Source organism: Wolffia australiana, chromosome 13 (assembly GCF_029677425.1).
Source record: "Wolffia australiana isolate 7733 chromosome 13, ASM2967742v1".
Classification (NCBI taxonomy): Eukaryota; Viridiplantae; Streptophyta; class Magnoliopsida; order Alismatales; family Araceae; genus Wolffia; species Wolffia australiana.
Genome location: NC_135847.1, coordinates 14,816,411 through 14,830,260, shown reverse-complemented (window position 1 = coordinate 14,830,260; position 13,850 = coordinate 14,816,411). Strand labels below are relative to the sequence as shown.

The following is a 13,850-nucleotide window of genomic DNA, read 5'->3' as shown; positions in this document are numbered from 1 at the left end:
TTGTTTTCACTCGTCCCCAGAGCTTCCACCTCTTCCTCAACAACTGATTGACGGAGCGTAAATATTTACCGCCAGCAATGTATTCATCAAGTCACATGTCATGACACATGCCACTAAAATAAAATCATCAAGTCATTTAGATACTTCAGCACACAATTTATGCTACCTTACTGGAATGTGACATTGTGTGAGATTGGTGCTCTCAATGAGATCGACGACGTGCTACTGAAAAAAGCATTACTAAAAATGGAAAATAGATACGAGGGTCACGACTCACGTAAATTCCAGAAAGTTAGATCCAAATATGCGATAAAGTTGGGCGAAAAATCATCCAAGGCAAAGTAATTATAGAGTGCTCTCTACATTGGATGGAGGATTAGTTTTCAACACGAATTCTAGAGGAGTCACGCATCTAGCTCGCGAGCTTCTTTCGTCTTTGTCGCCGGTATTGTGTGTTGGACCACTAATCTGCGTGATGAAAAATGAAATAATTTGCCATCACATCATGATGATTTTTGTTCACCAAGGCAAGAAGAAATAATAGAGCTCTCTAATTTTAAATAAACTGATAGTTCAATGCACTATTCAAGGAGCAATGATAGAATCTAACCGGTAGGTGCGTTCACACGAATGTCAAATGACCCATCATCTTCATCACTATCTTTGTCCTCATCTACTCTCCAGTCATCATTGCTGTAACATGACTTCAACATCATTAGGACTTCAACGCTCTCTGTCGTGAGCCTCGATCGCTTGTAGTTTATTACACGATGACCTTTTAAGAATAGACACTCACACGCAGCACTTGTCGCTTGAACTGCTAGGAATTCCTTCGCCACCAGTGCTAACGCGGGGTAAGAAAGCTGACCTGTTATGGGGGTAAAAGTAAACAGAAATTCAATAAGGAAAGCACGAGATTTGGAATAAAAAAATACAAATTATATGATACCCATCATCTTCCACCAATGCAACACCTTCGTACCAAATGCTGGTGGGGTCATCACATATACATTGAGCTCCTCAATCGGATCAACTCTTTGTGGTAGATTAGATGAATCTAGTAGTTCTTTGACCTCCATTTGAATGAAATCACTCGTCGTTGATAGAGCAGATGGTTCGGTGGGTCGACTCCCAACATTTCTAGATATTGAATGCGACTCCACGATATTGTGGATGGTAGATAGAACCTCATTCTTAGCCTGTGGATCAATCAAATGAAGCTTCATAGATGGGTCAAGTAGAGAGGCGATAGTGAACGCCTCATTTTGTGTCAGTACGGACACATATTTTTCTAGCTTTGCCAGCATAGCGGAACATACAATAGATAAGGCGTTCCTTTGCCTAGCGGACATAGCGTGTCCAATTGGAAGCATGGAGGAGTTTGTTACTCCCACCCTAATTTGCTCAAGATGCCTCATCAATCCCTTAATAATGACTATACCCTCATTTGATGTCGGTGCCTTGCTCCAAATAATGACAAAGGTACCATGCTGGAATGGTATGAGTAGGTCGACAAATTTTTCTACTAGGACCCATTCTGCGTCAAGTAAAGCACATTTTCGAAGAGCAAATGACATCATCATACCAATAACAATTTTCTCCTCAATGCACTCACGTAGCATTTTGAAAGTGGAGCTCCATCTTGTGGGGCAATCTATTGGGATCCTCCTCGTGTTAGACATATTTAACTGTCTATAGTAGGAAAAGTACTTTGCCTCTTGCCTCGACAATCCTCGTATTGCGATGACCACCTCTCTTAGGCGTCGAACAACATCCCCCAAGGAAATAGCAGGAGGATCTGTCTCCTCCACATCCAAGACATTATCAAGGTTTGTGAGGTCTACTTCATCAATCAAACATGATTCGGGTCCATCATCAATGACAATTGAGCGCCTTCAATCCGGCTACATAACTAAGTTGATCGCATGTGCAATACACAAGATATGTCTCTTTGAAGTAAAACAGGGGTTCACTGGCCGCAACTCCCATTCTAATGTCGCCATTATTGTTGCATTATTCGAAACATTTTATGTCGTAATAGTGCATACCTTCGTTCTCAACTTAAATTCTGCGAGAACCTCCAACACAATCTCGCTCAAGCACTCCCTAGTGTGCAGGCCCTCCAACTAGCATATAGCGCGAATGCATTCACACATTTTCCATTATGTATCTACCAAATGAACTATGAGACCTATAATGAGATTCGATTTGCAGAAGTCTAACATTCTAGAGTGATGGCCACTCTATCAACATTCTCCATTCTGTCACAAATACCGCTCTTTAACTCAATTTAAAGCTTAAAAGCTTTTTCCTTCACAGCCCTTGTCGATGGAATGCGATGTATCGAAGCAGACGTATGAAGTATTTTTTACAAACAATGTTCCATAGTGAGGCCGACTGATAGATGAAATGTACAAGCCCTTTTTTTGTTGTCTCCGAGGTGCCACCAGTCAAGTACAATTTGTCGTTACCTTGTCGGTCAAAGATGTTTGCCACCGATGGTTGGTTAGAAGAGCTCCCTTCTTGAGCCTTCAACTCGTTATACTCTTTAGGGTGAACATTTAGCAATTGTCGCCATAGTACCATACTGCAACTATATTTCTTTTGCTCTACTATCACATCACGACCCCGACTACGGGTCGCACATAGATTGCATGTGAAAACCTTCAACGCCACCTCTGTGAAGTGTATCCGTGCAGCGCATTCATTCTTTATCTTTCTCTTCTTTTGGATGTGGCCAACACTCCCCTCGGAGGATGCAGAGCTCTTAGAGGAACCAGAAGCATGCAAGCGAGGTGTTCTTGGCATCCTAAATAAAGTTGCAATTGTAAATTTCTCAACTCATTCAGCCAATACCAAACTAATTTCCATCAAAGTTTTAAGTGCAGTTGTAATTGAGGAATGTTAAAGCAGAATTTTAAACTGAAAGTTATGAAATTTATGACAACTCTATCGTAGAAAGGTAGATTCGTCATCCTCTGAGTAGATAAAGAAGCAGAAAAATGAAATATATGCCACTTAACTGAAAAAAAATTACATATGTACGCACCTTATAATATACCTCCGAGGCAAATTAACTTCTCTTATCGTTATGGAGAAGACAAAATGCCGCGTAGAGCTTTGTATCCAAAGGCAGAGAGATGTTCAGATTTCCAGAGATCAGGGTCCTAATTTTAAAATAGAAAAACTATGTTAAGGATTCATTTCTTCTATTCTAACAAGCCAGTTTATAACATTAAAATTTCCAAATACAGCCAAGAATGATTATTTCCTCTATGACTCAATAGAAATATCATGCACCAGCCAAGAAAATAAAGGTTTCAACTGTCCAACTCTAAAAAACAGAGTCTCACATGAACTTAATCAATATTAACATGTAAAAAGCACATCAAGGTCAAAGTCTTGTACTACAAAGAATAAAACATTAATTTTATAAAATACAACGAAGAGCGATTATTTCCTCAATCAAATAATACACATCTCATGTATGGAACAAGAAAAGAAAGTTTCCAGCCTTCCAAATCTGAAAAAATGAAGTCTCATTTAACTAAATCGATATTAACATAGAGATACAGAGATAAAGAGAGATACACATAGATATAGAGATAGAGATATAGAGATAAAGAGAGATAGACATAGATATCGAGATAGAGATATAGAGATAAAGATAGATAGACATAGATAAAGAGATAGAGATTAGATAAAGTGATATGGACATAGATAAAGAGATAGAGATATAGAGATAACGACCATCTGCTTCTTTGCATCTACACAACAAGAACATAAGATTTAGAAAAAAGTGACACACAAAAAAATGCACATATATCCAAGCTACAGAGGCAAAGCGAGCAAAATGGCATCACATGCATAGAAATAAATAATAAATAAATGATAACATGCATAACTCAGGATCAAAGTTCTTGCTAAAAAGGGAAACTTCCAAGCTAGAAAGATAGGGGTCACTTGAAAGAGTGCAATATTGTTAACAATAATGGTTTACATAGAAATAATGCCTGGGCGTGAATCAAACTTTGATGTGAATAATTACTGTCAACATGGTGTTCTACCCAGATAGACCATACTCGAGCAGAAACATCATGGCAAAAAATTGGATTAACATAACGCAAAAGGAATTTTTAATGAGACTTATTTGAAAAAATATATAATAATTGAACAGGAAAAATGTAAATTATTTTAAATAAGTTTTTCTTTAAAATAAAAAAATCTACAATAAAGTAATCGTCTGAATTATCTGAAGAGGTCACATGATCAATTGCTAATGAAATCAAATAGAAAATTATAAAACGGGTTGTTTTTGGGGAAAATCATGTATGAAGATCTACAAACCAGTTTGATGCTACAGCTCACAAAGTCAAAAAATTGGGGAGTCAGCGACCTAAATGGTCATTTTCTAGGACTTTTATTGGACAACTACAGGTGGCAGACCGAATCCAGTATTTGATGACAAAACATGAATTTTCTTAACGCCTGTAGTAGTTATGGAACCAATAAAAAGTAGGCCTCTCATGTGAATACATCAACAGAGTGATGGAGAGAGAGATATGGATATGGTCCACCTTCTTAACAGCAAGAGATATAGAGAGACACGGATATGGCTCCTGAATAGAACGAGAGAGATATGGGTCAGCTGTGGAATAGAAAGAGACATGGATATGGCCTCGCTTGGGAATGACAAGAGATAGAGAGAGAGAGAGATGGACCAGTTGCGGAATAGAAAGAGACATGGATATGGCCCCGCTTGGGAATGGCACGAGATAGGGAGAGAGAGATATGAAGAGAGATAGAGATAGAGAGAGAGATATGGACCAGTTGCGGAATAGAAAGAGACACGAATATGGCCCGGCTTGGGAATGGCAAGAGATAGAGATTAATATATACTTATATATGGGCCAGCTTTGCGATATAATGAGATAGATAGAAACATAGATAGAGATATAGAGATAAAGAGAGATAGACAGATAAAGAGATAGAGATATAGAGATAAAGAGAGATAGAAATAGATAAAGAGATAGAGATATAGAGATAAAGAGAGATAGATATAGAGATAGATATAGAGATACATAGAGATAGCAAGATAGACGTCTATATATATAGAGCGAGAGAGAGAGGCAGTGAAATAATGATGATCTTTGGTTATCTCTTTTTCTCAATCTAGAGAGAGAAGCACAGATGAGAGAAGGAAGAGGGAGTCGAACAGCATCATGGGTCTGGTGGGTCTTCTTGCAATCCTTGAAAATCCCAAAGATCGATTGTTTCAGCAATCACTCTCTCTCTATATATCTAAACTGACAATATTCAATCTATCTCTTTATCTATGTCTATCTCTCTTTATCTCTATATCTCTGTCTATGTTTGTATCTATCTCTCTGTATCTCTATATCTCTATCTATGTTTCTATCTCTCTCTGTATCTAAACTGACAAATGGCCAGGCAGGCAGACCAGCACTTTATAGAGGAGAAAATAGATGCAAAGATTACAGCTACAGGATACCATGGACCAACTTATATTCATCCCCAGAGTTTTTTTAATCAACATAAAAATCGATACAAATAATACAAGCATCGAATGGAACATAGAATTTAAGAGTAATGCAAAGATATCTCATAGTCTGACATTTTTCGAATAAGATCAGACACAACAGATGACAATATTCAAGAAGAAGACGTTGAAATACAAACCCCAATTTCAAATTCAGGGAAAAGAGCTTTCTGAGCAAAATTTCAACCCTCGTGTTTAACTGCCCTCGCTGATACAATGATCTCAAGTGCGAGGAAGAGAAGTAGATGGAGAAGTGTCATTTTCTGACATTCACTATCCAAGTCAATACAATTGACACCAATTTCCACCCACACTGTCACTGCTGAATCCTTATTTTGTGGTACCAAATCGAGCAATGCAAACCCTTCGAGTTCTTGAAAGAGAAACTTAGGTTTTCGCCAAAAGAAGCTAATAATTACAAACATATTTTGGGAAGATAACACGAAACCCCTGAATGCTGCTCCTCAGGTCACATTACGCACTCACAGCTACAAAACCAGAGCTCGAAAAAGGCCAAACACAGATTTTTCCACCCAATAAAAAAGTGGTTCGAATTTCCTAAAGAACAAACACCGCAGTTCCAAGCGAACCCATCGATTCAAACAGCTAAAAAGAGACAGACAAGATCGATTTTTTCATCAATCAAATACTAACAAGAACAGTTGAACTAAAAAGAAGACAAAACAATCAACCATTATATTCACGAACTGAAGAAAGACACAGACCGAGAAATCAAGAGAGAAAACAAACTGAAGTACCAAATTGTTAAAAAATGTACCAAATTGTCTCCGTGATGGAGTGAGAGACTCAAGGTATAGTCTTGAGAGTTGAGAGCAGAGAATAGAGAGGCGAGACTAGAGAGATGGAGAGAGAAGGGGATAGGGCCATTGTTGAGAGAGATGGAGAGAATGAGGTATGAGGGAGAATGGGAGAGGCATAGAGGGAATGAGAGTATCAGGGAAGAATTGACTTTAATTTTTTTTAAAATCCTTTAAAAACAATTTGCACAATTCACACAATGCGAACTGCACAGGGGTGTGTGTGAAGTTCTGTTCATTTGCAACTTTGTTCTGTTTGGAAATCCAAACAGAACGCACAATTCGCTCCAATTCGCATAGAAGGAACAAAACGACCATGTCTACTTCCTCATTGTATTTCTGCCTTACTATTACATGGACCTCATACCTTCTATTTCAGATGAGGTGTCTTCTGCAAACTTATCTCAAATATTTTGAGGCTTAGCCTTCAAGATAACTTGGTAATATCAGATATATAATCAATTATCCCATAATATTCCATAAAATATTTTATCTCTTCCATATAAAATTTTATCTCCTTCTATGAAACTGTTGATTTATGGCCTATTCTTAGTTTAATAATAACTAGTGTGCTAAACTAAATTCAATAAACATATAAAATAAGTTTTCACAAAACTTGATAAATGCATTGCTACATTTTGAAGACACATCGGTGCGAGAGGGTCATACTAGCTCTCACCACGAAATGCTGCTAGCATAATTTTTGAAACCAAAAATAAGATAATTGATTATTTTAATGCAAAATGACCTAAGGATGGCTTAATATTCTATTCTCTTAAAACTATAAATCAATTTCACACTACATATTTAAGACAAACATGTGTTTTATGCATAATTTTTTTATGAATATCAATTGATGTTTTAGAATTAATGTCTCATCACATTTACTATTGGGAAAATAGATATATGTTTACGATAATCCCTCTTGATTTTTTTTAACCAATCAGTGTAAGAAACTTTATTTAAAGGCCATTGGAATGACTAGTATTGGTACCCAATTTGCTATGGGATAACAAATATTTAAATTTTACATTAAATTATAACAGTTGCATAAATGCAGGAAATTATTGATGTAATATTTATTAACTCATATTATGATCATATTTCAAGCATCATGAATTTTGAATCTGAATCATTATTACTCTGATATTAATTTAATGAGAAATATATTTTTATATTGGATTTATATGTCATGCAAGCCAATCATACATCTCTTGTTTGAGTTTATGAATATATATCAAATACATTATTATTGATTTATGATATTTAAATTGATGTCCAATTATATGTGTAATGATGAGTGAAATATGATGAAACCATATTAAGGGTTTTGTTGAAATTAATTATTTATATGATGAAAGTCCTATTTTTATATATATTATGATATTTAATTTTTATTTAATGACGGTGGCTTAATAGTTGGTTTTTTCATGCAACATTATTTTGAAATTTGGCATCTTCACCAGAAGAGGAGAAAAATAATATAAATGAAGTGAACTCCTTCATACTTCCATTGATGCTTTTATCTGCATCTTGATTCAAAATTTGTGATGGATTTTAGTCATTTCTTTCAATTGATGTCATCCGAGATTACTTATTAAATTAAATTAATTAATCATTTAATAATATAACAGTGTGAGACTGGAATGAATCATATTATGTTGAGAAAAAGGAGGGGAAGAGATTAGAGTGCTGCGATGGGGAGGACGTAGGAGAAGAAGTTAGGGTGTTGGTAAGAAGTAGAAATGGATTGGGGATGTAGGAAATAAACTCGTAGGTAATATCTATAACTAAGTAGTTGAAAGAGAGAATGACCTACAGTAAAGGGAGAGTGAAAGATAATGTATGTAGAGTGGACAATAGAGAACAATAAAGAATGTTAAATATGGTTAAAATAAATGAAGCTAGAAGGGGAATAAAGGGGATGTATGTATAAATATAAATATTCATATGCTTTGGTATCTTGTCTCTTATAATGTAGGTCTGAGTTTTTTACCCAGACATGGTGTTTTTAAGAAAGTGGAAGAGAAAGAAGAAAATCAAGAGAAATCACTGAGATGGGCTTTTTCAATAGATGAGAAAATTGGATTCCAAAATACGCTTTTCCTAAGCCAGCCCAGTTCTGGGGCGAGAGTTTTGAATGGCGAGAGATAAAGAAGAAATTACATATGTCCTTTTAGCTGCAGACTCTGGACTTGTAAACAATTTCCCTTCCTTGTCCTGGGAACATCCTCCTCTTCCATTTAATTCTTATCTCTGACTGGTGGAGGCCCACCACTTTGATTAGTTGCTTCAAATAGAGAGGGTCATCCAAATACTTTGGTGTCTTATTTTGGCACACAGGATAAGTTGCCCTTTTATTTCAATAACTAACTGGAATGGGCTTCTTACATGCCTGTTTAAAATTCTTAGAAATCCAAGCCCACCAAGATAATCTAGCTCCCAGCTTACTCTTCGAGTTGCTATTCATGATTTCTGTACACATAACACTCACAAAAAATAATTGTGCTAGTAGCAGGGCTCCGTGACTTCAAAAAGTCAAGAAGGAATAACCTTTTAAATTATAAGACGTTATTGTAAATTATTTGACAGGGACTTCAGATTGGAATGATATATATGCATCAGAATCATTTAATCTAATATGTTATTGGTGTCGCATGGAAATTAGTTTATTCATGGAATTTCATAGATACCCATAGTATGATGTCAATACCAAGATGTCTAATATATGATGAATTTACTATGTTATCACATTGATTCAGAAGAATGCTGGTTTTTGACGTTGACTTTACAAAATATGACTCCATAACATTATAACTGCTCCTTGGGAGATCACATAGCAGCTGTCTCATGATCCAAGGCGCCATAAAAACCAAATTTTGATATTTCTGAAGAAAAATGTATCCTTCATTTTATGAATTTTTACAATCTTCTCTACACACAATGCTAGATTCAATCAAGAACAAATTTCCACCTCTAAATTATTCATTGCTTCAAATCCTTCTGCCCATGGATTTCAGACAAGACAATAAATTCCAAGTAGGAATTTAAGAGTCAATATTCCTTGTTATTGGGGCAGTAACTGGTAGAGAATTTCTGAATTTTAAAAACTTATAAAGCATAATTTTTTAGAATTCTTCTATCTATATTATCTATAAATCTATGCTTTCATCATAATGTAATAACCCTAAATTTTGAAATTTCATTAATTGATGCACCATATATTTGTATGCATTTAGAGCTAACATTGTCTAATGTCAGCGTTATTTTTTAAATCTAAAATATTAAAAATAAGTTTTACCTCTTGTTTACTAAAATCATTTGAAACTATAAGATTATTTTTTAATTTAAAATTTCAGGTAAATCAAGATTATCAATGAGAAAAACTTGGATAGCTTTCACAATAATATGATATCATTTTAAGTTTTGGAAGAATTAATGGAGAAAACTCTAGAAAGGTTATTCAGTTGGGGTACAATTTTTAATTTGGAAGAAATAACAGGCACTTAGGCACATATTTTCTGAGATATCATGGTGAAAAATGTATCAAGTGCTTATGTCATTACAACTCTTATGGTTGGCATTTTTTTTAAACAAACTAAAGAATTGGATCTTTCTATTTACTTTCCGGTTATTGGCTTGCACTGTTTTTTCCTATTCTTATAATATGTACAATCAGGAAATATGTTTCCTTATGGATCCGTGGGTCATTATGAGATGTGTGGATTTCCCACAGTTATGAGACCTTTCCATGTAAAATTAGGGTACTATCTTGTCGACCATTCAAAGGCTAATTTAGAGACATGGCTGACTAACTTTGTCCATGGACTTTCTCTTTCCATCTCCATGATTTTGAGACATCTTTCTGTATCAACATATGTTAGTTGTTCTCTCAGAAATAGGAGTCCTCCATGCTGTGAATCCAAATCATATTGTTGTTAGCTCTCTCATACTTCTTTCCTGCTGGTAGTGGCCAATGTTCAAATTATTCCATTGTAACAACTCAATTGAAATTTACACATGGGGAAAGCATAAATACAAAGTTAGTTTTTTCCGAGTTTATTTTTTGACACTCCAAGGCAGCAGATTTATGACAAACTATACCAAAGACTGTGAAGCTGGTCTACTGATGATGACCACATCCATAAATAGTGAACATGCAAAGAGGATCTTACCAATTATATCTATTTTACTTTCTGAGAGCATACAAATCAGCCTGGAAGACCAAACATTTTATCTTTATTACATTGTTTTTTTAGTTTTCAAGGAGAAACATAATTGAGAAGCAAAAGTAAAAGGAAGATAAAATGTTAGACATTGGTCATGGGTCTCTTAAGTGAAACTAAATGTAATCGGCCCAAAGCCATAGTCAAGTCCTCATTATTCGTGCTTGATGATTACCTTATAAATGATGACTATGGCTAAGGAGAATAGCTACAAATTCATTATGGTGAAGGATGAAAGATACTGAAATTTTACTTTCAGTTAGTTTGACTTTGACTTTGACCATATCCAAGGGTGTTTGGTCTAGTGGTATGATTCTCGCTTCGGGTGCGAGAGGTCGCGAGTTCGATTCTCGCAACACCCCCTTAAATTTTTTTATCTTAGCCCCTGAAAGAAGAATAAACTGCACCACGTACCCATCAGTAAAATTATTTTTTACTTGCAACTTGCGGAGAACGGAACTTCCAAGAGACCTGCTCTGAATTATCCTCGGCGTTCTTCAACACGGAGAAGAAACAAAGCACCCAACATAAGAAACTCCTCTATCACCACCGTTAGAACACCTCTTACACACCCTTCATGCAAGCACTGGTAATCACAATAGTGGACAAAAGAAGGATATTTTCTTCCCCTAAACAGATGAAAACCAAAGGATATGACCTCTGTCTCCTTTAAGCAGTGCTTTGAAATCCTTTGACAGAACTTCAGTGTAAAGCACAATAGTTGAAATCAGACAAGGAGACAGAAATTCAAAGCACAGTACAAAGGAGAAAATTTCTTACAATCTCTTATCTATCCCACCTTCTCTTCAGATTTCTAACCATGCTCCGGTGCTACAGTTCTCAACCCTATCTCTGCCCTTCTTCCTTAGCCTCTAAAAACATGCTTGTAATAGGGGACAGAACCGCACTATGGGTAAGATGGGGCCAGAAGAAGAGCAAGGAGAGCAAGGGGTACTTGGCTGTCTTCTTTCGGTGGGAGGACTCCCCTGAGCCGCTGGATGAAAGAAAGGAGAGATCTCGACCGTTGGTTTTTTTATTCACAATAACTGCACAATAACTACATAGGACCATCCCTAACAGTTGTAACCCAAGATTAATAGTATCATCAGTATCTTTTGTATTAACTCATATTTGTTTGATAAATGATTGATATTTTATTTTTTAGGAACAAGCTGCAAGCTTTTAGACGAACCTAGGTTAGGACTTTTTTTTCAAGGCGATTGGGACTCCCAAGTGAAGTTAAAGACGTTTTCTTCAATAAGTGAAGATATTTTCTTTTTTAATAAGACAGTACGTCGGCGAGGTTTTCACTGGTTTCAAAACTTCTTTCATACAGGGCTATATAGTGACATAATAAAAGCTGGCTCAATATGACCACAGCATATTGCCATCATAAACTATGAGCTATACTTGTCAACTATGGGGTCATTAGCGAGAGTCTCAGCATAATATTGGAGGTTCGTAACCTATGGTTGGCATTTCCTTATAATTTTGACACCCTATGAACCATTTTTCATCAAATTCATAAGTTATAAGCATCAGAGTACATTAATAAGTTATAACTAGACATGATTGCATTAAATCTAAATAACATTTTGCAACCATAAGATAAAATTATAACAAGCTATAGTTGTATGTATCATAATGAAAGAGGATAAGTGCCATAGACTAAGATGAATTATCAATTCATAGAAACATAAAAAAATTATGAGTAAATTTTCATTTTTTATTCATTTAAAAAACTTAGGTGTCACCCATAAATCAGTTACCATAATGAAAATAAATTATCACTCACTTGAATTATAAGAAAATTATCTATCATTTGTTAATTTTGGTAATGCTATTTTTGTGGCTAACTGATTATATCAAATACTCCATTTTTAAGTATATGCTGAATTAATCTAATTTATCATCTGAAAATAACTAAATACATGTCTAATTTTTTGTGTTAATTCAAACAATATCATTATATTCCCCAATTCCTGAATTATGTTATTCTACGTGCTTATTTAATGTTCTAACAAATATTATGCATTCTAGCTTTCATCTTTGAGCAAAATGTTGATCCTAAATCCCAAAGGCAGATCTAGCTGGCGGTTGCTCACGCAGGAGAACTGGAAAGGTCAGAATGTTGGCTTCTGGCCTGCAAAAACATTTGGAATACAAGTCGCAGGGAATTTTAGATTATGAGGGACACTTTCAAACCCACAAAACCCCTACGCACTTCAGGATTTATCTCTTTCAATCACCAGACCAGTATTGGCTGACCATTCATGGTGAGCATGCAAGAAGTCCAAAGCTCACACACTCATTAAAGAATAGGGAGAGTGGGTATCTTCTTGTTTTCATTATATCCCTGCTCCTTTGTAAAACCACTAGCCTGGGCAGGCTATACAAGCTATAGAAGATATTTCTTGGAAAATATAACATCATGAAACAGTTAAGAATGAAATGAAAATACTAAAAAGTAATGTAGCATATTTTTTCAAAACCATCTTAATATTATTTTTTATGTAATTGATTTTTAGAGGAACAGAATCTTCCTGATTTCCTTCCCTCTTCTTCCTGATCTCAAACTTCCTTGAAAAGAAAGGTTTGGTTCATTTAAAATCCATTTTTATGTAAAGGAACACAAATTGTCGTACACTCATTAACTTTATTCATCTGAAAATCATGTGGGGATGATGACTTGATGAAATTTTTCACACCATTGATAGGAATTCATGATGTCATATATAGTTTTGTTTAATTTCCAAACTATTTTCTTTTAGTCTGCTAATACAAAGTTTTATGTTTGCCTCTAAAAAAGAAGTTTTACATCCATTTGATGGAGCTCACGATCAAAATGTGCAACGAGTGACATTATTATTCGAAAAGAGTATTGTAAAGAAACCGTAGCATTTGCCTCTTTATAATCAATGCCATCTCATTGAGTAAATGCTTTTGCGACAAGAAATGCCTTATACATATGTATTACCATTTGAATGCTTTTTTATTTTCAAACATCTATTTATAGCCAATGGGATTTTCAGGTTCAGGCAATGGGATGAGATCCCAAACATCATGTCCCTTGTTCACTTAATCTCTTCGCTTGTGGCCTCAAACCACTTTTGAGAATCCAAACTTTCCATGGCTTTACGGAAATTGATTGGATCATCTTCCTCAATACCCATGCCGTATTCATTTTATTGGATATAATCATAGAAGTCATCTAAAATTATAGTCTCCTTGATCTTGTAGATCTTA

At 35.4% G+C, this 13,850-nt stretch overlaps 1 long non-coding RNA gene and 1 other non-coding gene across 3 annotated transcripts; one reads left to right on the top strand and one right to left on the bottom strand.

Moving 5' to 3' along the window:
• Positions 1–10,348: 10,348 nt before the first annotated feature.
• Positions 10,349–11,618, bottom strand: LOC144711458 (uncharacterized). 2 transcript variants are annotated; one of them, XR_013583553.1, is made up of 2 exons: positions 11,076–11,618; positions 10,349–11,005 (listed from the first exon to the last, which is right to left on the bottom strand). It is a non-coding gene; the product is annotated as an uncharacterized LOC144711458 (long non-coding RNA). The 2 variants fall into 2 exon arrangements; XR_013583552.1 differs by having other exon boundaries at positions 10,349–10,989.
• Positions 10,895–10,966, top strand: TRNAP-CGG (transfer RNA proline (anticodon CGG)). The gene has a single exon. It is a non-coding gene; the product is annotated as a tRNA-Pro (tRNA).
• Positions 11,619–13,850: the final 2,232 nt, after the last annotated feature.